The sequence below is a fragment of the Microtus pennsylvanicus genome, chromosome 20 (assembly GCF_037038515.1).
Source record: "Microtus pennsylvanicus isolate mMicPen1 chromosome 20, mMicPen1.hap1, whole genome shotgun sequence".
Classification (NCBI taxonomy): domain Eukaryota; kingdom Metazoa; phylum Chordata; class Mammalia; order Rodentia; family Cricetidae; genus Microtus; species Microtus pennsylvanicus.
The window spans coordinates 19608878-19636667 of NC_134598.1; the positions used below are offsets into that span (position 1 = coordinate 19608878).

Here is a 27790-nt window from a genome sequence, read left to right on the forward strand (position 1 = left end):
CCATTGTTTGGCAGAGAATCTGTATGAATCCATAGGAAATTGTTTAGACTGTCAAATTATGACATTGTGGAGTTCAGTAACATACAGTTTTCATACTGAGTTATCCATCTATTGTTAGACACTGAGTATATACTGCTGCTATGATAATAGACGTCTGCCTCTGATTACAGAAAACCTAGCTTAAGCACCCCACCTCCACCGTGGTATTAAAGATGAGAAGGAAGGGTTGTGGTCAAGAACAGGAACCTAAATATACTCCTCCACATCATGCTCAGGCATTTTCCAGTCATGTGACCGTGCAGAGAGCATTTAAGCTCTTGGTCAAGTTATTTATCCCATAGATTGGGAATATTAAATGAAATTCAGCCTCTGGATTTTGCTATTGATGTAACCACTGAATACACACACAAGTCACAACAGACACACACACACATACACACATGTCAAGATGCTTGCCAGTGAAAACCAAATTTCAGTAAAGCTGAAAGAGGGCCCCCCACCTTGTAATTCCTCAGCCAAAAGAAAAAAAATACAGAGGAATAAGAGATAGCTGGAAAAGATGCAGTGTCTTATGACATACTTTACATAGACAAAGAAGTCAGTCATGACAAAATGAAAACACAGCGGGATGGGAGGTAAGAATTCAGTGACCTATCATAAAGGGAAAATTGTCCAGAACATTGGAAGAAGTATGAGAACTTATTAAGAAAAAAGACAACCATGAATATGAATATTCCATTCAGAGCATTCAAATCAGCAGGAAAAGATGATCGGAAGAAAATGCCAAATTCACCAGAAGGTATCATCTTCCACTTACTGTACTGGCACCGTTCGGGACTAAAAGGCCAACTGTGGTGTCGGAGGAACTGGTGAGTGCTGAGCTGTAACTGATCCAATGATGCTGGGGGAAACCTTGGCAGTATCTGGTGAAGATGTGATTTCCCACAACACGATATTAGTTTCTAAGCATCTACCCTAGAGAATCCTAGCGTCCCCACAAGGACTCCTGGGTGCGCTTCGTAGCACTGGCAGCAACTGAAAAGGTGGGAAAACTACCTATAGTCCACGGTCAGGTGGATTTAGAGGTGACCGTGTTTTTCTCCTAGCACTCAGCAGTCTACAGCAGGAGGATGGTGAGTTTGAGGGTGAGCCCAGACTACATAGCAACACCCTGTTTCAAAGTAGCAAAAGAGAAGTACAACAAATCATAGTTTTGCTGGGCAGTGCTGTGCATGTCTTTAATCCCAGCACTCGAGGGGCAGGAGCAGGCGGATCTCTGTGAGTTCCAGGACAGCCAGGATGCAGAGAAACCCTGTCTCAGAAAACCAAATAATAATAATAGTAGCAACAAGAATAATAAGTAGCCGGGCGGTGGTGGCGCACGCCTTTAATCCCAGCACTCGGGAGGCAGAGGCAGGCGGATCTCTGTGAGTTGGAGACCAGCCTGGTCTACAAGAGCTAGTTCCAGGACAGGCTCCAAAACCACAGAGAAACCCTGTCTCGAAAAAAACCAAAAAAAAAAAAAAAAAGAATAATAAGTAAATTAAAGTTTCATTTTAACATAATAGGATGGTTTTTATAGCACCTCAGAATTTTAAAAATCAGAAAACAATTGTCTGGCTCGGAGTAGTTGTGTGCACCCTTAAGAGCCCATCATTCTGTAGGCAGTAGTAGGTGGATATCTCTACTTCAAGGGCAAGTTAGTCTACATATAGAGTTCCTGGCCAGCCAGGAATACACAGTGAGACTCTATAGAGAAAAAGAAAAACAAGGTAGTTTTCACAAGTTGGAGTGGTGGCTCAGCAATTAAGAGGACACACTGTCCTTTCGGGGGCTATAGTTTGGTTCCCAGCACCTACATCAGGTGGCTCACAACTCTCTGTCATTTGGGCTCCAGGGCGTCTGATGCCCTCTTCTGCGCCCCGAGGGCAACTACATTCACCTCCATTTATCCACACTCGGTCACACGCATACGCTTAATTAAAACTAACAGCCAGCAAAGGCATTCACTTATGTAAATTTCTAAAACGTACCCATAACAGATGCCGTTGGCAGATCGGTACTTTTGTAACAAAAATACAAATACATCAAAGTGAGTTTATTAATTACTGCTCAGAACAGATGGAGAGAGAAATACATGAGTGGCAGAGCACGGTGCTTGGGCTTCAGTTTTTCCTGAGTGCTTGGGAACTAACGTGGAGCCTTGCACACGCTAGACAGGGATACCAACACTGCTTCAGCCCAGCCTTGCGATGCTTCCGCACAGTTTCGGGGTTTTACAATGAAAGATATCTAACATGAATGTTATGACCTGTTGAATCTGAGTATGCGCATATAAACTATTATATGATTTTGTGTGTGTGTGTGTGTGTGTGTGTGTAGTGGGCTCTAAAATATAAAAATAGAAATAGAAATGGACTAGAATCTGAAATAAAATTTAAAGAAAAATGTCTGGACTTAACAACAATTTTTTCACAAGGAAAGTTTGATTTTAAAAAGATTCCAACCTTAACAAACTTAAATATACCCCAAGTTGTCATGAGGCAACCTTAGCGCCCCCCAACACCCCTTGACAAGTAAAATCTCCACATAATCGGATTTCTGTGAGTTCAAGGTCAGCCTTGTCTACAAGAGTTAGTTTCAGGACAGGTTCCAAAGCTACAGAGAAACCCTGTCTCGAAAAACAAAACAAAGCAAAAAAGAAAGAAAGAAAGAAAGAAAGAAAGAAAGAAAGAAAGAAAGAAAGAAAGAAAGAAAGAAAGAAAGAAAGAAAGAAAGAAAGAACATAGTGAAGCCATGTGTCCTGGAAATGTTGAAAATGGCTTGTGGCTTGGAACAAAACAAGAGCACAGAAGCCAGACCGGTTCAAAGTCCCTGTCCCCTTTAGCATCCCTGATCCTTCCCCTGATGTCACCGATCTTGCTACAAATATCTAGAAACAGATCTCAGAGCTGGTTCTCGGCCCTTTGCCTGGACAGGCACAGAGCTGGATGGAACTTCCGGTGTCTTTTTTAGGAGACTCGATTCTCATCCTTCATTTGTGTGCCGATGCCATTGCCGCTGAGGAACTCTTCCACCTTTTCTAAAGCGTTTCCGAAATCTTTTTATTTTTTGAAACGTGACAAAGCATGTTGTTTTTTACAGCCGTGCAAAAGCATCTTTATCAAGGAAAACTGAGCAGATGTCCACACGGAAGGAGCCCCTAAAAACTCCTGGTTGGGCTACTTGCTGAGGGCGCTCCTCACGCTGCCCCAGGCTTCCTATCCTCTCCACAGGGGTTGGGCCCTGGCGGCAATTCTACGAAAAGTCCCGTCTACCGCTGCAGAAGCCACCAGCCTCATGAGGGCCCCATCCCGGCTTCAGCCTTTCAGAGAAACGTTGCCTAAAAAGAGGTCAGAGTAGAAGAAAGACACACAGTGTCCTGCCTTTCCACGGGACAGATCTTCACATCTCTGATGGACCCTCAGTAGCAGGTGGGCGGGAAACCTGTTTATAACACGCCAGGGCTCATTTTGCTTTTGTGAAATTGGAAATAGTTTTTGGTCCTGAGAACTAGGGCAAATCTTCTCATCCTTGGTGCTACCGCGTGTTATGGAGGCTGCTGAAGGAGTCCGTAGTGTTGCTATGGACCAACCAGCATCTTAAAAGTGGAGTGGCACATGCAGTTCCCTTTCAGGGAGTGCTTTCTCTGGCCAGAATCCCAGTGGAATTCTCACCGGCTGCAAGCAGAGATCTTAACTACCTGGTTATCCTGGAACTCGCTCTGTAGACCAGGTTGGCCTTGAACTCACAGAGATCCACCTGCCTCTGCCTCCCAGAGTGCTGGGATTAAAAGTGTGTGCCACCACTCAGCTTGAAATTTAAATTTTTTATGCAATAAAAATTTTGATCATATTCTTTTCTTTTCCCAACTCCACCCATATCCTTTCCATGTCCCTATCCACCCAACTTCATGCGCTCTCTCTCTCTCTCTCTCTCTCTCTCTCTCTCTCTCTTTCTCTCTCTCTCTCTCTCTCTCTCACACACACACACACACACACACACACACACAAACTGGGGGGGGGCTGATTTAAGAAAAGGAAATCAATAAGACAAAAACCAGCCTAAATCCAGAAAGTATACGTACACATAGACACATAAATATGGGATCCATTTTGCGTTGGCCATCTACTCCTGGGCTTGCCCCGGAGTGTGGTCCATACACCCAGTGATGTTCCACTGGATAAAGTTTGATTTTCCCATTCTCAGCAGGTAGCAGTTGGAAACACCTTCTTGGTTAGGGATGGAACTTTGTGTCCACTTCCCTCTCTCTGCGCTGGGATTTTGTCAGGTTTGGCCCTGCACAGGCCCTGGACATGCTGCCACAGTCTCTGAGTTCATACATGTAGAGTTTTTGCTGTATCTGGAAGACATGGCTTCCTTGGCTCTGGCACCCTCCTTACATTCTGCTTCCTCTCCCTCTCCCCTGAGCCTTGAGAGGAGAGGCTGAACTTTTTGACTATCTCAGAGCATTTTCTGTGTGCGGGGATGTCTGTGTGCTTGTGTGCATGTGTGTGGTGTGTGTGGTGTGTGTGTGTGTGCGTGCACTTAAGTCTACCCATATAAATGCCAGAAATTGATGTTTGGTGTTTCTCTACTTTTTTGGGGGGTGAGGGCGGGTGACCACAGGTTCTCTTATCGAACCTGGAGTTCACTGTTTCAGCTTCTCTGGTCAGCGAGCCCCAGGCCCTGAGTACTGTAGTTACAGGCATGTAGTTACATCACCATGCCTGGGCTCTACTCGGAATATTGGGGATCAGGACTTGGCTCCTCTTGTTTGTGCAGGAACCACACCTACTAAGCCGTCTCCCCACCCCATTCCAGGGCACTTTTATCGGTGACCATTCTGATATAACTTCAGAATTTTAGTAACTACATTTTCAAAGCCCCTGAAAGGAGGTCTGTCTCCTTCATCTTCCAACCAAAATCGCTTCGAGTTTTAAGACAGTATGTGAGCCACTTGAAGAAAAGGAGTGTGGCCCTTTGCTCAAGGAATTGTCTACCAAGGTTTGTCTATGACTTGTCAGTGTATTACTGCAACTTAGTGATAAGTCTGATTGGTTGGTCAGGATTCACCAGTCCCTGCAACTTCCGTCTCACACACAATAGAATGCAGTTCCCAAGAGCAATGCCGAGCTGTGGCTTTCCTAAGGTGGGGACAGGGGAACAGAACAATGGGGGAATAACTGACAGTTAACATCAGCTTCTGTTTTGTAAGGATTAAGGCAGGGACTTCCTTATTGCTCTGACTCAGGTAGGCTGAATCTTTGAATCTTCAGGAAAAACTGGTCTGTTTTGGGATCTGCTTCCTGCAAGTCTCTCGGCTTGATTTGGGGGCCATTCAGCATGGATGACAAATGCTTTGATTTGGTTTGATCTGTTCAAAGGCCCCCGGCTCTAGACGCTGCCCTGAGAATTTGTGTTCAAGCTCAGTCGTCATAGGCAAGTAGACACAGAAGTAACAGCTCCACCCTCCCAGAGATGGCGGTTGTGGAGACAAATGTGTAAACAAGTGCAGGTGTGTAAAGAACAGCCAAGTTAAAAGACCTGTAAAGGCAGGGGAGCTGCGGGTTCTCTACAGAAATAAGAACACACAAGAGGAACTTCACTGGGAATGAAAGTCTACCCAGAATTGGGACAGTGGTGCCCGTAGAAAGCTGGCATTGAGGATGGGATGAAGCCATAAGCTCCCAGGGCAAGGGCCAGGGATGGGAGACCTTCCCACCCCCACTAGAAAGCTCCGTTTTGTAGCTCTCCCTCTTGGGCTTTTTCTACATATCAATTCTGCCTCAAAAGCCTCTATTCTCTTCAATTCCTTTTCTAAACCGGCTGGGGTTTTGTTTTGTTTTAGGCTTGTTGTTATTGTTGTTTTCTTTTGTTTGCTTTAAGACAGGCTCTCTTTCTGTGGTCCTGGCTTTCCTGGAACTCAGTACGTCAACCAGGTTGGCCTTGAATTTACAGAGATCCACCTGCCTCTGCCTCCCAAGGGTGGAAATTAGAGGTGTAACCCACCATGCCCTGCTAAGTTGGCAATTTTTTAAAAATAATGATCTATTTTTATTTTATGTGCATTAGTATTTTGCCTGCATGTATGTCTGTGTAAGGGTGTTAAATCCCCTAGAACTGGAGTTACAGACAGTTGTGAGCTGCCATGTAGGTGCTGGGAATTGAACCTGGTCCTCTGGAAGAACAGTCAGAGCTCTTGACTGCTGAGCCATCTCTCTAGCCCCTTAAACCAGACATTTTTAACGTTAGTTTTGAATGTATAGTGCATGTATGTTGCCTAATATTCAAAGCTACCTGGGGAAAGTGGGGGTAAGGGGATTCCCCTTCTGATGGCTGGTTAGATTTTTCTGTTGTCTCACCTGAGACACCCAGTGAGTCACTTTCCCATGTATTTTCTCAGAGACTCTCAGGATGGGCCCACATGTGCAAACTCAGAATTCATTTGTGTATTTACATACTTTGTGCATAAGTTTTTACAAAAAGAATAGATCGACTATGAACCTTATTTTTTTTTCGCCTTAGTTTATATTCTGGGGCTCTTTGAACCTTGTTCTTTTTCACCTTAGTTTATATTCTGGGGCTCTTTCATCTTGATTCATTCTGTATTCATTCGATAAGTTCTTTTGTAGTACAGCCACATGCCAGATATTCATAGGTAGTGAAGATTCAGTATTGGACAAAATCCTCAAAATGTCTGCTTGCACAGAGAGCTTACATCCCAACAGAGGGGTTCAGGGAAGACAGACAGAAGATAAACTGTTGAAGCCCGACGGTGGTGGCGCACCCCTTTAATCCCAGCACTCAGGAGGCAGAGGCAGATGGGTCTCTGTTATTCTGAGGCCAGCATGGTCTACTGAGCAAGTTCCAGGACAGACTCCAAAGCCACACAGAGAAACCCTGTCTCAAAAATCAAAAAGATAAACTGTGAAATATGTGGACAAATATCAAATGGTGACGATGGAATTTTAGGGATAAAAATTTCACTTTATTTCTCCAAACAGCTCATTGATTAATTAATGAAGGACCCCGATCAGCAATGCAATTGTCAAGCATCAAAAATAGGAAGGGATGCAATACCCAAGTTGCCAGTAGCATGCTAACCTCTCGGCCCTTAACTGGCCCCAAACTGCTCAAATCGAACCTACCAATACTCAAAGTACCCTGTCGAGAAAAATTGCCCCAAGATTGTGCAAAGAATTTCGTTTTCATCCCCCACCCCAATGCCCTAAAAATAATAGATGTTAAATAATCTGTTGAGTGAGTGATTGTTAGGTAATTAGCCTGCCCAGTGTGGTTTTCTATCAGCGAAATGTGGCAACGTCTGTGGAGTAAATGACGGGTTTTAGGCAGTCTGGCATACACATCCACTTTTTTTTTTATTTTTTTAGTTCATGAATGTGGATAGTTTCAAAATGCCCTATTACTACCAAAATATCATGTTTATAAATTGCCGAAAATTGAATTTACGCTGAAACTCTATCAACCATTATGGTTAAAATTTATTCTATCCTCTGCAATTTCACTTTTTTTTTCTCCTCTGAAAACATCACAAAGGCAAGACACACTTCTGAATCTGTTATTTATTAACAGCACACATGCTGAGCTAAGGACATTTCTAATGCCCCAAATCGCTGACTTTCAGATGTTTTGGTCTCTGTTTGACTCGTTTTTGAAGTTTCAGTGGCGGGGTAAAGAACTGCACGCATGTGACATCGTACGCTACACGTGACAGGACAAGACAGAAAAGTTTAATTGTCTGGAAAAGATTATTCCAAACCAGCCCTTGCAGTTTAATTCCCTGACTTGTAGGTGGTTATTATATATGACCCCTCACAAATAAAAGGGGTTCATCCTACAAATAATAGTGAATCCTCGGGGGCTGGAGAGATGGCTCAGCGGTTAAGAGCACTGTCTGCTCTTCCCGAGGACCCGGGTTCAAATCCCAGCGCCCATATGGTAGCTCACAACTGTCTGAAAATCCAGTTCCAGGGGATCTGACACCTTCACACCAATGCACATAAAATAAAGCTAAATAAACCATAAAAAAAATTTAAAAAGTCAATCCTCTGTTCGATTGGCTAACACTTAATAATCAATAAATGGACTCAATGATTTCAGTTTAGAATTCTACCTTACCTATCCACAAAGGTGAGTCAGGAGAATTCAACTATTGCCATCTGACTAAAACGAAATGTTTCTCAATACCTGCTCGTTTTCCTTAAAAAACAAGAATGTTCATACTTATTTTCTTCACATCTTCAATGATATAAGGCGGCAACACCGTCAAGAAATGAGAAGACGCAACACAGTGGAGCTTTACGCATGGTGCGTCCTGTTGACGATGGCTGGCCATCAATATTCGCTCCGAGAAAATGCTTACCTTCTCCGTTAAGAAGAACCCGAGAAGCAGAGAAGACCGGAAGATCACCAGACCTTAGCAAACACAGGGCTCGCCATCAGCGGCAAACAAGTTTCAGGACAGCTTTGTCTTGACTGGCGTATCGCTGTTCTTATTTTGTTTCAGTGTGCGTGCGTGCGTGCGTGCGTGCGTGCGTGCGTGCGTGTGTGTGTGTGTGTGTGTGTGTGTGTGCAGGTGCACGTTAATATGAACGTGTGTGGACGCCCGAATTCCACTTCAGGTGTCTTTACTTGCCGCTCACGTTAATCACCAAGCCTGGAGCTGGTTAATGTGACTAGACCAGGCCCTGGTGGATGATCCCCAGGGATCCTCCCGGCTCCGCTTCCCAGTGCCGAAATCACAAGTGTGTATCACTACACCTAGCTTTTACAGGAGTGTTTAGGATCTGAACTCCGGTCCTTGTACCAACTGAGTCATCCCCCACCCCCAGACTTAGGTTTCAGTTTTGCATTAACATTCTGAAATAAATTACAGCCCCGTGATAAGGCCCACGGTGCTTAAAGAAACAAGATGTCCATGTTCCAGTCAACATCCGGCAACAGCTCTCAGAATGAAGCACGAATAATAGGGTTTTGTGTTTGTTTTTTTGTTTTTTTTTTGGTGTGGATGTGTGTGCTTGTGTGTGTGCTTGTGTGTGTGTGCTTCTAGATGGATCAGAGTAACCTCTCTCACTTTTTATAAGGCAATGGCCAGTGTTCTGGGCTCCTTCTGGTTGCCGGGGAGAGCTGTGTATTCAGCGTCTGTCTGGTGGTGAAGATTCAGTGAAAGGAAATGGGAAAGTGAGAAAGAAAAGAAGCCATGGCAGCAATTAAAGGCTCAGGCTGAAGAACCCTCACCAACTACAGCAGCAGATTCAGCGATCTGCCAGCTCAGATGAACTGCCTCCTCTCTCTCTCTCTCTCTCTCTCTCTCTCTCTCTCTCTCTCTCTCTCTCTCTCTCTGTCTCTCTCTCTCTCTCTCTGTCTCTCTCTGTCTCTCTCGTTTCTTCCTAGCTCATGTTCCATGGTATGCGTTGCACTAAAACTTCAGAAGAAAGATGATCCAAATGACTTTATGGTCACAATTCAGTATCGGTTTCCTCCAGAGGGTGATCCTTAACACAAGTTCCAGCTAATCTATGGGTCAGAGGTATCAACTATGTATGTGATAAGAAATACATTTTATAAGTTATCCTATGCATATGGTTTTGATAATGCTTACCTTAACTATATGTTGTGCGTTATATTTTTTTCTACCATTAATCAATCCTAGACGCCTCCATTCCACCATAACCAGTTACAAAATTGACAGTCGTGATGTGCCCAGTGGATTTCCTAACTCTCTGAATTGTGAAACACTTGATCGGTATCTCTCAGACTTTAATATGCACGCATATTAGAGCTGAGGGATCCTGTTTAATATGTAAAGCCTGAGCTGGAGCGTCTCAGGGGTAAAGCGCAGGTTGAGCAAACACCAGGCCTTGCCTTCCACCCCCAGCAGAAACCAAATAGCCACAATCAAATCCCCACCTCCTTTCTATCCCTCAGAGTGGATGACATCCCTCTTGTCCAAACCCAATTGTCTTCTCTGAAAACTGTTCCTCTCTCACAAAGTATGTTAAACCTAAGGTAGCGCCATGTGAACAATACACTACAGAGAAGGAAAAAAAAAACAGTAACAATACTGGCAATGAAGTAGACAAACCACCAACCATGCATAAGATGTCCTCGAGTCTGGGCATGTAGGAAAACCTCGAAAAAGAAGTACTACTCAAAACTGATGAAACTTGTATTGCTATCACTGTGTATCTAGTCAGAATCCCAAGGGTCACACTGGCTGCCCCCCAAAACTCTCAGATCTTATCTGCTGCCGCCTTATCTCCCAATTTGAAAATTCTTATCTGTTCTAGCCAGGGTAGACCCTTTGATGTGTAAGTGGCCTTCTACATAAAAGTTAAAAAAAATGAGAATGGGCCATAAGAAGTTGAGTCTATAGTAGCCCCCCACACCCCCCCGTCTCCCCAAATCTTCTATTTCCCTCCCCGTTTAAACTTTTTCCTCCACAGTATATTTCCTTGTGATTTCCATTTTATCTGTGTTCTACTATCCCCTCTCCACATAATGCCCTTTCTACTTCCTTTGTACAAGAAGAGAGACTGAAGCTAGATAGTGCTGATTCCAGAAGCAATGCACCAATAAACAAAACTCTAAGACCTAGGTGTGGGATATCTCTGCAGGAGTTGGTCAGCGAGGCCCCAGATGCCCCCCCCCCCACAAGCAATACAGGCTCTTACTTGTCCATCAAAATTAAAGAATTGCAGAAGAGAACACATCCTTAGGTTGTGAGATGTAGAGAAAGTGGTGGAACTGATCTGGGAACGGCCAACCTGTTGGCTAGCGGTCAAAGTCAAGGAAGGTGCTATATAGGCTTCTGCAGGATAAAAGACACCACTGGGCTTACCTCTCTGTGAACTCTATGAGGTTTGTTCCACGGTAGGGAACCCATGCCTGGAATTGCAAGCCTATTTAACAACCATGTCTGAGGAAGTTATGAGGCCCAAGTCGGGTAACTAAATCCACAAAGCATAGACCTGTTCTCTAAATATGTATTTTATCAACTAACTACTTCCAAATATGTATGTTGATATGGACAGACAAAAACTGCTCTCAGCTTCCTTCAGACTCAGGGCTATGCAAGATGCTAAGAATAACTGAAAGCTTAAGACTTAGCCGTAAACAAGATGTTTACATTACTGCTTCTAAGGCTCAGGGAACATTACAGACGAGGGAACAAGACACTTGTAAGAGTTGGAAGAGTCGGTTAAGGGCTGTGAAATGCCATCTTCTAGCCTTGACAAAACCTTTGCTGTTGTTGGTTGTTTTGGCTCTTTGTTCTTTATTCTTTGGGGGCCCTACCACCCAGCTCCCACATACTCACACATATGGAATATTATTCTTTCTTATGAATGCCCGGCCTTAGCTTGGCTTGTTTATTTTTTTGGTTTTTCGAGACAGGGTTTCTCTGTGGTTTTGGAGCCTGTCCTGGAACTAGCTCTTGTAGATCAGGCTGGTCTCGAACTCACAGAGATCCACCTGACTCTGCCTCCCAAGTGCTGGGATTAAAGGCATGCACCACCACCGGTGCGGCGCTTGGCTTGTTTCTAGTCAGCTTTTCTTATCTGTCTATCTTTTGCCTCTAGGCTTTTACCTTTCTCTATTTCTGTATATCTTTTTGTTTCTTCTACTCCACGTCTGGCTGTGTGGCTGGGTGGCTGGCTGGCCCCTTCCTCTCTCACTCCTTGCTTCTCCTTCCCAGGTTCCTCCTCCTATTTATTCTCTCTGCCTACCAGCCCCGGCTGTCCTTTCTCCTGCCTTGCTATTGACCATTCAGCACTTTATCAAGCCAATCAGACATTTTAGACAGGCAGAGTAACACAGCTTCACAGGGTTAAACAAATCCAACATGAAAGAATGCAACACATCTATCTTTGCATCATTAAACAATTATTCCCCAGCATAAACAAATGTAACACATCTTAAAATAATATTCTACAACACATTGCAATCGTGAACTGATAATCGTGTTTATCTTTCCTCATCTTTGTTTCCTTGTCAGGGTTGGGTAACAGACACAGAACTGCATTCTGTAGTGGCTTCTCCTTCTGCCTCTTCTGCCCTGGAAACATCACATATACTTTAAGACTCAACCCAAACATTGATATCCAAATACAGTCTTTCTCTGATGCTCTTCATGTCCACTGCCCAAGGACCTGTGCTGCTCTCTGTACTTGGCCTTTAGCATACTTTATCATGGCTTCACTATGAGCCATACATATATGTTGTCATTCCCTCTGGCATATAGTGTTGAACCTGATACACAAGAAGGCCCTTAGCAAATGTTTGCCAAGTGTATCGGTAAGTCATGGGGTTATGAAAAAGAGCCTTAATAAACATAGGAGATCTAAAGGTCATGAACTTCAAGTTTGAAGAGCAAGTCATGGCCAAAGGAGAATCTTGGTCTCTCATGTTCTTCAGACCCAAGTGTAAGTTTAATGGTGAGGTGTAGGGCCCCAGTTCAAGAAGGAATCAGCCAATTGTTCTCTTTGTAAATTGTTCTTTGAATTCATCTAAGGCCAACATAGATCTTTTTTCTTTTTCACTGTCCTTTTTTCTGTCTGCTAGTATCTCATAGAGGGCCAGCATCTTGTAGGTATTAATACACACTGATTTACAATGTTGAAAAGAGAGATGTACTTTAGAAAATTTCAATTTTTTTTAACCTGGGGTTTATTTCTTCCAAACCCGAATAAACAGGGAAATCAGGGAAATTCAAACCCAGTCTCTAAAGCACTGATCCACTGTGTCCTAATGCTATTACAAGATAAATATCGCTGGGTGATAGTGCCTTTAATGGCACTCTGGAGGCAGAGGCAGGTGAATCTCTGAGTTCAAGGCCAGCCTGGTTTACAGAGAGAGAGTTCTAGGACAGCCAAGGCTGTCTCAGAGAAAAGAACAAAATACAAAAACAACAAGAAAAAAATCCAAGATAAATATCACTGCAAACGAACACATTGATATTTAAAAAAACAGCAAGTAAAAGATAGCAATAGGCCTACATTAGAAGGGAGGCAGGGCCAAATTTCTTACTCTTCTGTGATATTACTTTTTAAGTGTAACATAATCCTCTGAGTTTTGAAAGATTGACCAATAAGACAGCACTGGACATCTATATAAGAAGTCAAGGATGGGTCAGAAAAGACAAATATTTACACGAAACTGTAAAAATTTGTCATTGTATTCTAAAGATGTTTGAGTGTTAACACGATTTCCTAGATATGGACCTAACTGCAGAAAGTAAGGTGAGATGCAGGGAGGTGTGACTGGAAGGGATGGTTCATGCACAGCATCTTCCTGCTCTGAAGGACTCCAGGAAAGGAAGCCAGCCCCGAGCATCCTCAGCATCAGCATCCGCGAGAGACTCCACAGCACACTAGTTAAGGTATGAATCCTTTTAAGAGAGTAAAGTTTTAACTTACAAATAAATATATTTATACCATATAGAATATTGTTTTGAAGAAAATACATCTACTGCAGAATGACTAAGTAGAGACAGTTGCCATGGGTAAGGTTACATACTTATCATGGAGTAGGGGTGGAAATACTTCAAATCGCCTGTCTTAGCAATTTTCAAGAATTCAGTCTGCTGTCCTCACACAAGGGATTCAGCCTATCTAGCTGAATTTTGTGTCTTTTGACTAACATCCCATATTTTTGTTGCTGTTGATTTCAAGAAGGGTCTCACTGAGAAAAATTAAAAAAAAATAAATAAAAAGAAGGGTCTCACTATGTAGCGCTGACTGCCCTCGAACTCATTATATAGACCAGGCTGGCCTTGAACTCATAGAGCTCTGCTTGCCTCTGCCCTCCAAGTGCTGGGATTAAAGATGTGCACCACTACAGCTTGATTTACATTTCGACTCCAAGATGATAGGCCCTCAATCAGCACGCTCTTCGGGGATGTCTTTCAAACAGTAAGAAAAGACCAAGCAAGTGTATTTGCTAAGATAGACCCATCACTTGGAGGAGAGATATAAACAGAACATGAACCACAAACAACCAAACTCGATAGTTTTTCAGCATCCAAGAAGTGTTCACCTACAAAGACACAGCGGGAGGTCGGAAAGAAGGATGGACTGGAGGATGGGCTCACAGCCGTCAATCTGATGAACGAAAAGGACAACATCTGTGGTCACAGGCGAGGTGCTTGTCTGGACCTTGAAATGATAGAAATTGATCCACCATCTTGTGACACCTCACTGGCCAAGAATGCATTTTCCCCGGAGGCTCCAGGGCTTTGAGGCTTTGAAGCCACATGAAGCGTTTCATTGTCTTGTGATTCATAATGCTGGCACAGCAAACATCACATGCAATTAGAGACCGGGGCCTGTTTCCCTACATCAGAGACACGAAGGAGCACGAGGGTAGGTGAACCAGGTGGCTGCCACCCAGAGGTGCTTTCCACAAGCATTTGCTTTCATGACAAAGGAGGCAATCGGTATGGCAGAGTTATAATGCCACTTTTTGATCTTACACAGAATGAGTTCCCACCCAGAACTTTAAATCTCACTTGTTAAAATAGGCCTAATATTTACCATTTACTACACTGATCACTGAAAACATCTACCACATGGAAAAAGACAAAACTATGTTTAACAATGTTCATAGAATTTGGGGACTTGAGGGATAGATAATTTTTACTACTTAGGATGAGGCCATTAAGTCTTTTTTTACTTCATCGGAGGTACTTGTGCAGTAACGATTACTTACCAACCCGATCTCCTTTTTTCTAATTTATTTGTTGTATGTGCATTGCATGTATGTCTGTGTGAGGGTGTCAGATCCCCTGAACTGGAGTTACAAACAGTTGTGAGCTGGTACGTGGGTGCTGGGAATTGAACTCAGGACCTCTAGAGGAGCAGCCCGAGCTCTTACCCACTGAGCCATCTCTCCAGCTCTTACAACTTCATCTTAACTTATGACTCCATTTTTGTTCTCTTTAGTAGGGAGAGACTATTTTCTCAAAGACAGGAATAAAAAGAACAGAAATATGACATATGACATATTTCTGAGAAGACAAAATGGGCAGAGTTTCCTCATCCTACTGATGATAACCCCAAACCCAATGTCATCTACACAACAAACTAAATAGACTCAGAAAAAGCAGTGGTGGTGGTGGGGAATGGGACGGGTAGACCAGTTGGACTGTGGGACTCAAAGGCTATCAATCAGAGCAGCAAAGTCCGCAAGTTTCCTTCTTGTTAAATGGACCTCAGATTGTAGAGACGTCCATTGGCGCCGGCCATACACTTCAAACAAAGAAACAAACAAAAAGACTGCTTTTCCCAACGGCAGGAGCAGGAGAGGAACAGCCTAGAAAGGTGGACACACCTTGGAACAAGTGAAGCACCACAGGGGGGACAAAGTGTCTCTACTCCTATCAGACAAGGAAGAGCCAAATGGAAACTGAAATTCCGTCTTCCTCAGGCTAACCTGCAGCACCTCAGAGCTCCCAATAGCATGGGATAAGAGAAATCTAGGCTGGGGGTTAGGACTTGCTTTTCCCTTTTGGCAGCAGTGAGCTCCCTCCACGCTGGAAACTGGAGGTACCTGCCCCTCCCACTATGGTGGTTTTCCAGAAGGCCTGCTGGGGCGGGGCAAGCTCCTCAGTACTGCCTAGAGAAACAAGACCTAAGAGGAGGACTTGCGGCTTTGAACTCTTTCCCAGAAGCTGCACCCCACCTGCCAGGTGAAGGCTGGCAGCTGTTGGCTCGCTCTTTCTTTTCTATTCCGATCCGGGTCTTCCTGGTTCTTGGTATGACTGATAATTGTGTTGTTGTTGGAGTGAGGGCATTTGGAGTATTGGGTTGTTTTAGCTAGCTTCACTGATACTGTACTAGAAAGATGGGTCATGGCATACAATTCAATGAACTGTTACAGACATATTTGAAACAAACAAACATTGCTAGAAACAAAGTTTTGGGGAAAAAAAATAAAAGTTATGAGAAAGAATCAAATGGAAATTTTAAAACAAGGTGAGAGAGAGTTCTTAGATGAACTCATCTTCTAACAGGTGAATGCAAAACACAAAAGAATCAGCCGGGCAGTGGTGGCGCATACCTTTAATTCCAGAACTTGGGAGGAAGAGGCAGGCAAACCTCTGTGAGTTCGAGGCCAGCCTGGTCTACAGAAAGTGTGAGTGCCAAGACAGGCTCCAAAGCTACACAGGGAAACCCTGTCTAAACAAACAAACAAACAAAAAACCAAACCAAACCAAACAACAAAAAAAGCGAACATGCCTACCCCACAGGCTACACAACCGATTTGAACAAGCAGCCAGGAGATGGTGGCGCACGCCTTTAATCCCAGCACTCAGGAGGCAGAGGCAGGTGGATCTCTGTGAGTTCGAGGCCAGCCTGGTCTACAAGAGCTAGTTCCAGGACAGGAACCAAAAACTACGGAGAAACCCTGTCTCAAAAAATCCAAAACCAACACAACAAAACAACAACAACAACAACAAAAAAAAAACAAGCAATGCTGGCCCACAAAGACGACGGGCTTCTAAAGTGAATATGCTTCTGATCCCAGCAATGCGCACTGACCACACAGCACACGCCAGCAACCCACGGGGGCAGAGACGTACTGTAATAGAACTCAGACATGGCCTGCTTCTCAACCCCATTCCTTTTCGTTCTGTTTTACTGTATTTCTGAGTTACGTTGTATTATTTCAACACCCTTTGTTTTTATATATATTCCTCTTCTTGCTTCTATCTAATTTTCTTCCATATTTTTTCTTTTTATGAATATGATTTTGCTTTGGTGCCGGTGCTGCCCCAGTGGTTCGTTCTCTCCTGGGAACTGAGTCCTCAAGAAAAATCCAGTCACTCAGAAAATGCCTACAAATATCTAGAAAGGAGATGCATAACAACAGAGGCACACATCACAATTTTTATGGACAGAAAAATATGAAAAATAAGTCAACATGACTTTTCAACAGTTCATGACTCTTCAATATCCAAAACTATAGAATGATTCAAATGTTATATGAAAACTTCCAACATCTAGATTTAAAAATGATCATTGACCTTAATTAAGATGATTCAGATAAACAGTTGAATTAAATAAAGAAGTCAATGCAAGACTTGGATGAGAAATTCAACAGAGAAATACATATTCTAGGTGAAAAAAAATCACACATACACACAAGTGAAACTGAAAAGCCCAATAAACAAAAACTCAACAGGCAGACAAAAACAATATGAGGGAACGAAGGCAAGGGTCACGGATTCTTCATGTAGTAATAGGGAAAAGAAGTACGACCAGTCCATTCGTGACTTCTGGCTCACATTTAAGAGACTGAACCTGCAAATGCAGCTCTGTTACAGAGGAGGGAACTAACATACAGGGTAAAGGCACAGAAAACACACTCAATGAAATTACAGTACAGAACTTCGTGACTCGAAGGAAAGTAACGGGCAACCAAGTGCGAGAGGCATTTAGAGCACAAGGCAGGCAAGACCAGAGAAGTCCCTTTTATGCATCATCTGACACTAGATGCCGACAGAGAAGAGCAACAGAGGAAGCAGGCTGCATCAGAAGCGCCGAGATACCTCCAAAGGGATTTACCATCATAGAAGTAGAGGCCATTCCAAGAATACAGGAGGTCACAGACAGACCAGAAGGAAAAGAATTATTAATGGAGATTAATATATGCAGCATTCTTCTTCAAAACTAAAGGAGAAATAAAGACCTCCTGTGTGAAGTGTAGAGTAGAACCATCGTGTGTGCTGTGCAATGTAACTGTGCACACTTGGGAGAAGCAAATGTAAAAAGTACACGTAAGTTCACATCTACGGTTAACTCCTCTAGTCCCAGCCTTTCGTTTTTATCAGTTAAGAGACAAAGAAAGAGGGAAACTGTGACCTATGGAAGAGGCTGAGGTCGTTGGCAGTGGTTCAAGAACAGAGCAAGCACACTTTATCCCCATGCCCCCGGGCTCTTTCTTTTCACTATTAGTCACTGTGTCTTATATTTTTATTGATTTCCCAAGATTTTCAGCTTGTGTCTCCTTTAGCATTTAGCGATTTGCCAAGCAACGCTGGCTGTTGTCCGTTGCATAAGGCACGCTTTTATCCAATCTCGCTTGTCAGGTGTGTAGAAAGAGCAGGCCTCGTTGAGAACAGTGGTCTCGAGCAGGGCTTTTTACAGGTGGAAGCCATGTAGACGAGAGGGACTCTTAAATGGCCTTGGGCAAGCACAGACTGGGAAAAGCCTGTTGGCACCACCTAGTGGCGTAACTGAGAGGTAAGCCCCTTCAGAGTCTTGAAACATTCATCCGGGCTCTCAGGCACTTTACTTCAGTAGAGTTGCAGGTTTTAAAACACGCTTTTTCTAATTAAGGGACTGACTTTTGGTTTAACTATAACCTTATCTCTCTTCATTAAAATATTTCTTCTTGCCTGAATAAGAAATTAATTGTAGTCATAACACAGAGTCTGCAAGATGGCTCGGTAGATAAAAACACTTGCTGAGCAAGCCTGATAGTCTGTGTTTGATCTCCGGAACCTGCATAAATATTGAAGGAGAAAACAGACCCCGCAAAGTTGCTCTCTGAACCTCCACATGCGTGTGTCACATGTCCCTCCCATAACACACACACACACACATACACACACACACACATACACACACATACACACACATACACACACACATACACACACACATACACACAGACACACACACACATACACACACACATACACACACATACAAACACACACACACATACACACATACACACACACACATACACACATACACACACATACACACACACATACACACACACATACACACACATACACACATACACATACACACATACACACACACACATGCACACACATACACACACATACACACACACATACACACACATACACACACATACACACACACATACACACACATACACACACACATACACACACACATACACACACACATACACACACATACACACACACATACACACATACACACACATACACACACATACACACACACACATACACACATACATACACACACACATACACACACATACACACACATACACACACACATACACACACACATACACACACACATACACACACATACACACACACATACACACACATACACACACACACATACACACACACTAATAATAAACAAAACAAAAAATTTAAACATTAAATTTAAACCACTTATTTGTTACACTTAATTCTTAGACCCAAGTAGCATGTATGATTCGTGTAAAATTAATCACTGGGTATCAGGTACTTAAATCTACTAACAGGTTTAAAAAATAAAAAGAACTCACCTCTTTGCTCCAGATTTCTTTACTGAGTTGGGCATTATTCTATAAAAACATATTTGTGGTTATATCGACTCTATCTAATATGGACGGATCTGCAATTAGCACTAAGTGCACAATTTAATACTTTGAAGTGCCTTACGTATGTCCATTTCTCTCAGTGAAATCGCCCTTGCCCTAACATCAAAGAAATTATCTGATCAGAACAAACCTATCGCTCCAGCTATTGAACACCCAAGTACTTAATTATGGGTGCATTCTCACCACCTAACAACTGTGCTTCTCTCGTGAGGGGCCACAAAGGGCGTGAATCATAAAATAATTTGTTTGCTCAAGCTGTCATTAACTGTGGAAACTGCTGGTCTTTAAAACCGGCCCACTGATCCCAGCTATTTCCAGACCGAGTTTGATGAGTAAGAAGTCAAGCGCACACAGACGATCCTGAGCAGACAGGGCGGGGGGACGGAAGCTTGACCAGTCGGCACAGGGAACCCAGATGAACAGGCTCCCAAAAGGAAGACCTGGGATGGTGTTGGAACAGGCCGGACAGGCGTGACTGACACCTGTCACACTCAAGGAAAGATGAATTCAAGGGGGACCTATTTAAAAATTTCAACTCATGACCTGAGTTTGATCCCCGAACCACATGGAGGAGAGAACTGAATCTTGAAATATGTCCTCTGATTGACACACAGATGCCATAGCAAGCATTGCCCCCCATACATAAGTAAATGAATGAATTTCAACCTATGAAAATCATTAAGCTTTCAGTCGTCCCATGCTTAGTTCATGTATGTCTCTCTAGATAGACACTATGTCGTTCTATGTAGTCCTGGCTGTCCTGAAGCTCTCTATGTAGACCAGGCTGGCTTTGAACTCACAGAGATCTACCTGCCTTTGACTTCCCGGCGCTGGGGTCAAGAGTGTGCACTACCATGCCTGGCTCATGACTAAATTTTTAAACAATCAGTCATGTCTTTCAGTGTGGCGACTCAAGAGTTACTACAAAAACGTATGAATACAGCCCTTTCCCAGTGTTCTGGGATCAGAGATGAAGTCGAGTATCATAGTGCCATCTGTCAATCACACCAGGAATACTAAGTTCTTCATGTAAATCTTCACCAACAGCTTGAAGGCATGCCATCTTTACAAGAGAAGACAACGAAACAATCCTCAGGATTATTATAATTATTTTTAAATATAATCCTGGCTGTTCTGGAACTCATTATGTACTTGAACTCAGAGATCTACCTGTCTCTGTCTTCCAAGTGCTGGGATTAAAGGTGTGTACCACCATGCCTGGTTATCCTCAGAATTCTTTAGTTTGACAGGTCCAAACTGAACATTAAAGAGAAGAGGGGGAAAGTGGGCTTTGGAGGGTATGCACAGGAGAACTTTCCCACTGCTTTCTTGAAGCTTCACGAAGCAGGGTGAGCAATACATTGGACACTGTTTAGACCTGGCATTTTCGGTGTTTCGTTTTGGTGCTGGGGGTCAAATTCAGGGCTGGTGGATGCTAGGCAAGAGCTGTCACGTAGCTAGCCAGCTGCATGGCTGAGGCCTTGCTCCCGTCAGCTCACAAATTCCATTTCTCCCTCTGGAAGATGGTGATTCTATGGTTTCCTATGGTCACTGAGAGAATTGAACCATATGCTGTGCACAGAGTGTTTACCATGCCTGCCTGACAGGAGATACCAAGAACAGTTCCTTCCTTAATCCTCGTGAGTCAACATACCAAACATGCTTACTGAAGCAGCCGGTCCAGGTCTCAGAGTTCTTTCCCACACTTTAGTTTTATATGTTCATTGCTTTGGGAAAAAAAAAACACACAAGTTTTTTTTTCCCCCAAACAGCTTTCATATAAAATTCTTATTAGCCAGAGAATCTATTATTATGCATAATTATAACAAGTGGCTTTTGCGCCAGTGATGCCTATTTTTAAATCTAATAATTACACGACAGGGAAACTTACTTGTTCCACGTTGAGTTGAACTTGGAAATTTCTTAGTTCGGAGCCAATGTCATAGAACTTTCTAAAGAGAAAGGGACGATTAAGTATGTAAGTTACAAAAACAGCACTTCTATCTTTAGGCTCAGTATCAAATATAAAACGGGGGTCCTAAAGATATTTGTATACCAGGACCCAAGAATATATTCCTGCTCCTATTAACATTTGCAAAGATAAAAAATAAATAAACCATTTTCTAAAAATGGGGAGGGGGTGGAGAGATGGCTCAGTGGTTAAGAGCACAGACTGTTCTTCCAGAGGTCCTGGGTTCAATTCTCAGCAACCACATGGTGGCTCACAACTGTCTGCGACTGCAGGATCTGACACCTTCACACAGACATACATGCAGGCAGAACACAGATGCACATAAATAAAATTTTTTTGCAAGCATGTGTGAGTATATGTGACAATTGCTAATTGTTTTACTCCAGATTCAGTACCTTGTCTGGTGTTATTATTGAGACAAGTCCCAAAACATAAAGAGCAAGAGTGTGTAGTTCAAGGATCTATGTAGAATATCACTTCTCACCTTTGGGAGACGGATAACCCTTTCATATCAGATATTCTGCATCATCAGTTATTCACACTGCAATTCATAACAGTAGCAAAATTACAGTTATGAAGTGGCAATGAAATAACGTTATTGTTGGGGGTCACCACGGCGTGAGGAATTGTACTAAAGGGTCACAGCGTTAGGAAGTTGAGAACCACGGGTGTAGAATATACTTACATTGGTAGTTCCTGCTGACAGACACCCATGCAATACTGTGCTTACGAGCTTAATAAAAATAAAAGAAGCTGGTGTATTGTTAAATGGCAAGCTACATGGCAATATACAAAGAAACAATACAATGTAATTTCTTAAAAACATTTAAAATGTGAAGTACTAGCTTTAGATAAAAATAGTACCTAACTGTGTATATTAGAAGTATATATAACTTTGCCATTTAAAATTTATTTCCCTTATTAAGTTATGAATGGATTTTTGTGTTCTTCTCCTAAATAAGTTCTATAAAAAGAAATTAGGGGCTGGAGAGGTGGCTCAGAGGTTAAGAGCACTGACTGTTCTTCCAGAAGTCCTAAGTTCAATTCCCAGCAACCACATGGTGGCTCACAACCATCTGTAATGAGATCTGGTGCCCTCTACTGGCCTATAGGATATATGTAGGCAGAATACTGTATACATAATAAATAAATCTTATAAAAAAAATGAGTCCTGCCATTTTGGACACTTTGTGTGTGCTTCCTGTTAGCTAAGCTACTTTTGTCCATTGATACTCACCTAACATTGCTCTGCTTATTCAAACACTCAGTATTATGCATTGCGGTGGCTTGAATAGGAATCTCCACAGGTTCCTATATTTGAATGCTTAGCTTTAGGAGGTGTGGCCTTGTTGGAAGGAGTGTGTCCCTGGGCTTTAGAGTTTCAAAAACCTAAGCTAGACCCAGCGCCTTCTCTCTTCCTGTTGCCTGCATCTGGATGTAGAACTCTCAGCTGCCTCTCTGGTATCCTGTCTGCCAGGGTGCCACCATGCTTCCTGCCATGTTGATAATGATCTAAACGTCTAACTCTTGTTAGCCAGCCCCAATGAAATATTTTTCTTTATAGGAGTTGCTGTGGTCACGGTGTCTCTTCTAGCATAGAACACTGACTAAGGCAGGCACGTCTCACGATATAGAACATTTGGGGTTGCCTGTTTCTGGCAGGTTCACCGAAGCCAACGAGCCAGGAGGAAGAGCTGGGAGGAAACCACGTTCCTCACGTGCAGCACAGTTAAGCGCTCTTACACTGCTCTCTTCCCAGCTCAGGGGACAAACAGCGTGAGCGCAGGAACGTCCATGTGTCGGGCCGGGGGAGAGGAGGAGTCTAGGGAAGAAGCCCAGGTGCAACCACTGGCACGTGCAAGGGATTCTGAGGCGATGAAAACGTAGAGGCTTTTAAAAATTTTTTATCTTCTTTTTTTCTCTGCAATTTTTAAATTAATTTTTTCATTTATTTTACATACAGAGCAGTTTCCCCTTCCTCCTCTCCTCCCATTCCCTCACCCACCTCCCATCTACACACCCCCCCTGCCCCATCCCCACCCCCACCCCCATCCACTCCTCCACAGTCTCTGGTCAGAAAGGGACAGGCCTCCCATGGGCTTGAACATCAAGCTGAGGCAGGACCAAGCTCCTCCTCCTGTATCAAGGCTATGTAAGGCAACCCAGCATGGGGGAATGGGTTCCCAAAAGCCAGCTCAAGCACCACGGACAGATCCTGATCCCACTGCTAGGAGCCCCACAGACAGACGGAACTACACAACTGTCGCACACACGCAGAGGGCCCAGGTCGGTCCTACGCGGGGTCCCTAGCTGTTGGTCTGGAGTCCGAGAGCGCCCAGGAGCTCAGCTCAGCTGTCTCTGTGGGCTCCCCTCTCATGGCCTTTATTTTCATGTTCCACAGTTTACTCGCATACAATGCGCTGTGGCCACATTCACCGCCCACCCCGCTGTCTCATCTCCCGCTCATATTCGCTAACCCCTTCTCCCCAGTTAACTCTCCTTCTACCCCCAGTGCCCTTCCCTCTGCCTCCCGTCCGCCCCCCTTCTTTCCAGGCCCCATGCAGCTGCTGTGGGCTCTTGGTTGCAGTAGACCATTATGGCATTTAGAAGAAAGTACCCCAACACGCTTTCCCCCATCATTCCATCCCATAGTCCTTCCGTCTCCTCTTCCACCATGTTCCCTGGACCTCAGATGGGGTGACACAGATGTTGTATATGAGACAAACACTCAGTAGTCGCTTATTCTCAGCACTTTGTTATGTTTTCCTCTTTGGTCATTTGTCCACGGCCCGTGAGCTTTTGCTGCAAGAATTTGCTTTTGCACGCTGGTTCATTGGCAGACAATCTCTCTGGTCTGTTAAGTGAGGCACACTAAGGCTTCCTGCCTCTGTCTCCCAAGTGCTAAGATTAAAAGCTTGTTATGAGCATGCCCAGTTTTATGCAGCGCTGGGGATGGATCCTGGGGTCTTGAATATGTCAGGCAAGCATGCTATTAATTGCGCTGGACCTCTACGCTCTTGATTTTCTTTTTATAGCACCACAGCCAATATTACATCTGCTACTTGTTAGTGTTAGATCCCTTTGACTAGGATGAGTTTTGCTACCAAAAGTCATGGCTTTAATTTGCTTACTCACATTAACATTAATGCCTAGACATAGAAGGTGTCTTAACTTGTGTTCCTATTGCTGTGGAGAGGCCCAATGGCAATGGAGACTCTGGGGAGGAGCTGAGAGGTCTACGTTTGGATTCACAGGCAGCAGGAAGAGAGCATGAGCCATTGGGCCTGGCTTGAACTTCTGAAACCTCAAAGCCTACCCTCCTTTGACATACTTCCTCCAACCACACCTCCTAATAGTGCCACTCCCCATAAGCCTATGAGGGGGAGCATTTTTATTCATACCAGCACAGAATGTTTCAATTAAGTATCAGGAGAAGGCAGAAACCAGCAAGGGGCCAGCTGGTGGGGGACTTTGAATACTATGCCCAAGTTTGCATATTACTGTCTAGTCCCATCGGTACTCATTTCTGAGTTGATATTCTCCAGAAATTCTTTTCAACCTTCCCCTTTCTAATAGGGACATATTAAAATACTTAACCTAGGAGAAAAACAAAGGAAACCAAGAGATACTCATTAAAGCAACAAATATTCATCAAGTACCTATTTTTTTGCCAGCTTCTGGAAATACACCAAAGACCACCAGGACTGGTGTATGCTCACAGAGCTCCCAGTGGAGCGGGGAGAAGACAGTGAAGCACCAGGGGCAAGTCAAGGGAGAAGAGGCAGGCTGTGTCGGAGGCTGGGATGCTTGGGCAGATACCTGAGAGGGGAGTCAGGCATGCACAAAGGGCAAAGGGAAACGAACAAAGGTGCTTCACTGGGCTGGACCTCTAGATAACTCTGTCTTCTAGGTGTTTATAAATGAGGTGGTGAGAGACAGTATGGACATTTGAGGTCATTAAAAAGGGCGTGTGCCTCCAGAGAAAAGACCACTGGTTACACTGGAGACTGTGGGTCTCTTAAAAAGGAGACGAAAGATAAGGAATGTGGGCTCACTGGTCTGCATGTCCTCAGGGAGCTGACAGGATGCAAGTGGAGCATGAGAAGAACCTGGCTGAGCCTTGCAAACTGGTGGCCAAGTAATGAGGCGGAACTAAAACAAGGACAGGGAGTGAGGGGGTTTGGTGCCCCAAGAGGCCCTTGAAGATTAACCTGAAGAATTTATCTTGATCTTGAAGAGGATTTAGAGACAATGAAAATAAAAATGTCAGAAAGTAACCTATCGAAAGACAAATTGATTGAGGAAGCACCATGGACAAAGCCTCTGTGTTCATGGAAGCTGCACAGAAAGAAGACACGTGGCGGGGGGGGGGGGACACCTGGGCAGGAAAGCTAGCCCACCACGAAGGATGTCCAGAAAAGCATTTTGAATGAAGGCAGAAGGTTTTACCTAGTGTGGGAAAGCAGTAAAAAAAAAAACCTGGGATTGGAGCTGGAGAGATGGCTTAGAGGTTAAGAGCATTGCCTGCTCTTCCAAAGGTCCTGAGTTCAATTCCCAGCAACCACATGGTGGTTCACAACCATCTGTAATGGGGTCTGGTGCCCTCTTCTGGCCTGCAGGCATACACACAAACAGAATATTGTATACATAATAAATAAATAAATAAAAAACCTGGGATTTCTTCTTTAATTTCCCACCCTTGAGTCTACACTGAAGACGCTCCAAAGACTTCAACAGATTCCGCCCTCTCTGCAGCTGAGCTTTGCTAGCCCACTAGGTGTATGCGCATGTATGTGGCATATGATGTGGGAGCGTCTGTGTGTGCCTAGGGAGGCCAACAGTGAACTTTGGGCACCCTCCTCCGCTGCTCTCCACCTCAGGTTTTTGTGGTTTGAGACAGGTTCTCTTACTGGATTTGATGCTGTCCAGTCTGGCCTGCCAGTGAGCACTGGGGGATCCATCCGTCTCCACCCCCCTGCCCGTGGATATCAGATGCTTGCTTCCATGCCCGGCATTTATGTGTGTGCTGGGGAATCCGAACTCAGCTCCTAATGCCTGTATAGCAAGCACTTTCCTCTCCCCAGTGAGTCTTTCGGGTTTTAAAACATTTCATTTGTTTACCAAACATTTTGTAATGATCAGAATTACTTAAAACACAGTTCCTCCGAGCTTCCCCTTGGCGTCTCAGGAGCAGCTTAGCTAAACCACCCACAGGTTGTGGAATAAATAACAGCAACAATAATAAATTGTAACAACAGTGAAGTAGAACGCAGGCAGAAAGTATTTGTTACACGAAGGAATAGTTTGCTGGTTATTTATTTTAATAAAGTGGAGCAGACTCTGGGCTTTCTGATTATAATGTTCTTCCTATTGTTTTTAATTCTAATGTGCTTTCCTGACCAGCTAAGGGAAAAAGGGAGTGGGGTAGGCGCTCACCACAGGCATCAAGGGAATGTCTCAGCATCTACAGTTTAGCCTTTCTAGGCCTGAGGCTACCACACTGAAAACACTGGAATGTAAAACTCATCCGTTTTGTGTGTTCCGGGAAACAATATTTTCGAGCTACCGCCTTAAATAACCATCTCCAAACCCCCTCAGTTATTCTTTTTCCTTCTTTTATGCTCCTCTCTGAGTTGCATTTAAACGTCTACACAGTAGTGTTATTTGTACATGATATCCACTTCAATGTACTGCTAATTTGGACATTTATAATAGTAAACTTATGAACAGGATACGCTCAGTTCTCTATGCGTTTACTCCACAAGGACGTTAGCAGTCACTTGAGGCTGACCGCCTCTGTATAGGGTAGAGCTTGTTTCTTTATAATTCTCCAACGCCTCTCCACCCACCCACATTCTGTTCTTAGCCAACAGCTGACCCAAAGATGACTCACGTCTTCCACGGACACGCCTTTTACTTTGCCTTGCACCCATCCTGCAATAGAGAACACCTTTTACTCTGTGCTAACTCTCTCTGCCAAAATAAAGTGTTTAGTTAAAACACACACACACACACACACACACACACACACACACACACACAGAAAATAAAAGGAAAATATTACCAACAAAGGGATTCCTATTCTTCTCTGCTTTTTCCTGTTTTTAAATAAATGGAGGAAACTTTTTGATGGCCTATCATGTGATCGTTGATATCTGTGTACATTGGATAATGTTTAAATCAGTGTAAAGAGACTTATCTTCCCAAACACTGTCCACTTCCTTATAGTTAAAACACTTGTGCCAGTAATGTGAACTCTGCAGGGCGTTGTTATCTGTGCCTGTCCTACTGTAGGCATTTAATATGGCCTTCACCATACTGAGGGAGTTTTCTATAACCTCAGTCTGCTCAAAGTTCTAGACTGTGAATGGT

At 43.7% G+C, this 27790-nt stretch overlaps 1 long non-coding RNA gene across 1 annotated transcript in view; it reads right to left on the reverse strand.

The window, feature by feature from the left end:
- Window positions 1–3103: 3103 nt before the first annotated feature.
- The window catches only part of LOC142838987 (uncharacterized), a 28760-nt gene continuing 4073 nt past the window's right edge, over window positions 3104–27790 (reverse strand). The window contains exons 2-4 of the long non-coding RNA XR_012908664.1: window positions 22104–22151; window positions 19372–19410; window positions 3104–3382 (exon numbers count right to left, since the gene is read on the reverse strand). This is a non-coding gene — a long non-coding RNA (uncharacterized LOC142838987). The remainder of the gene's footprint in view (window positions 3383–19371; window positions 19411–22103; window positions 22152–27790) is intronic.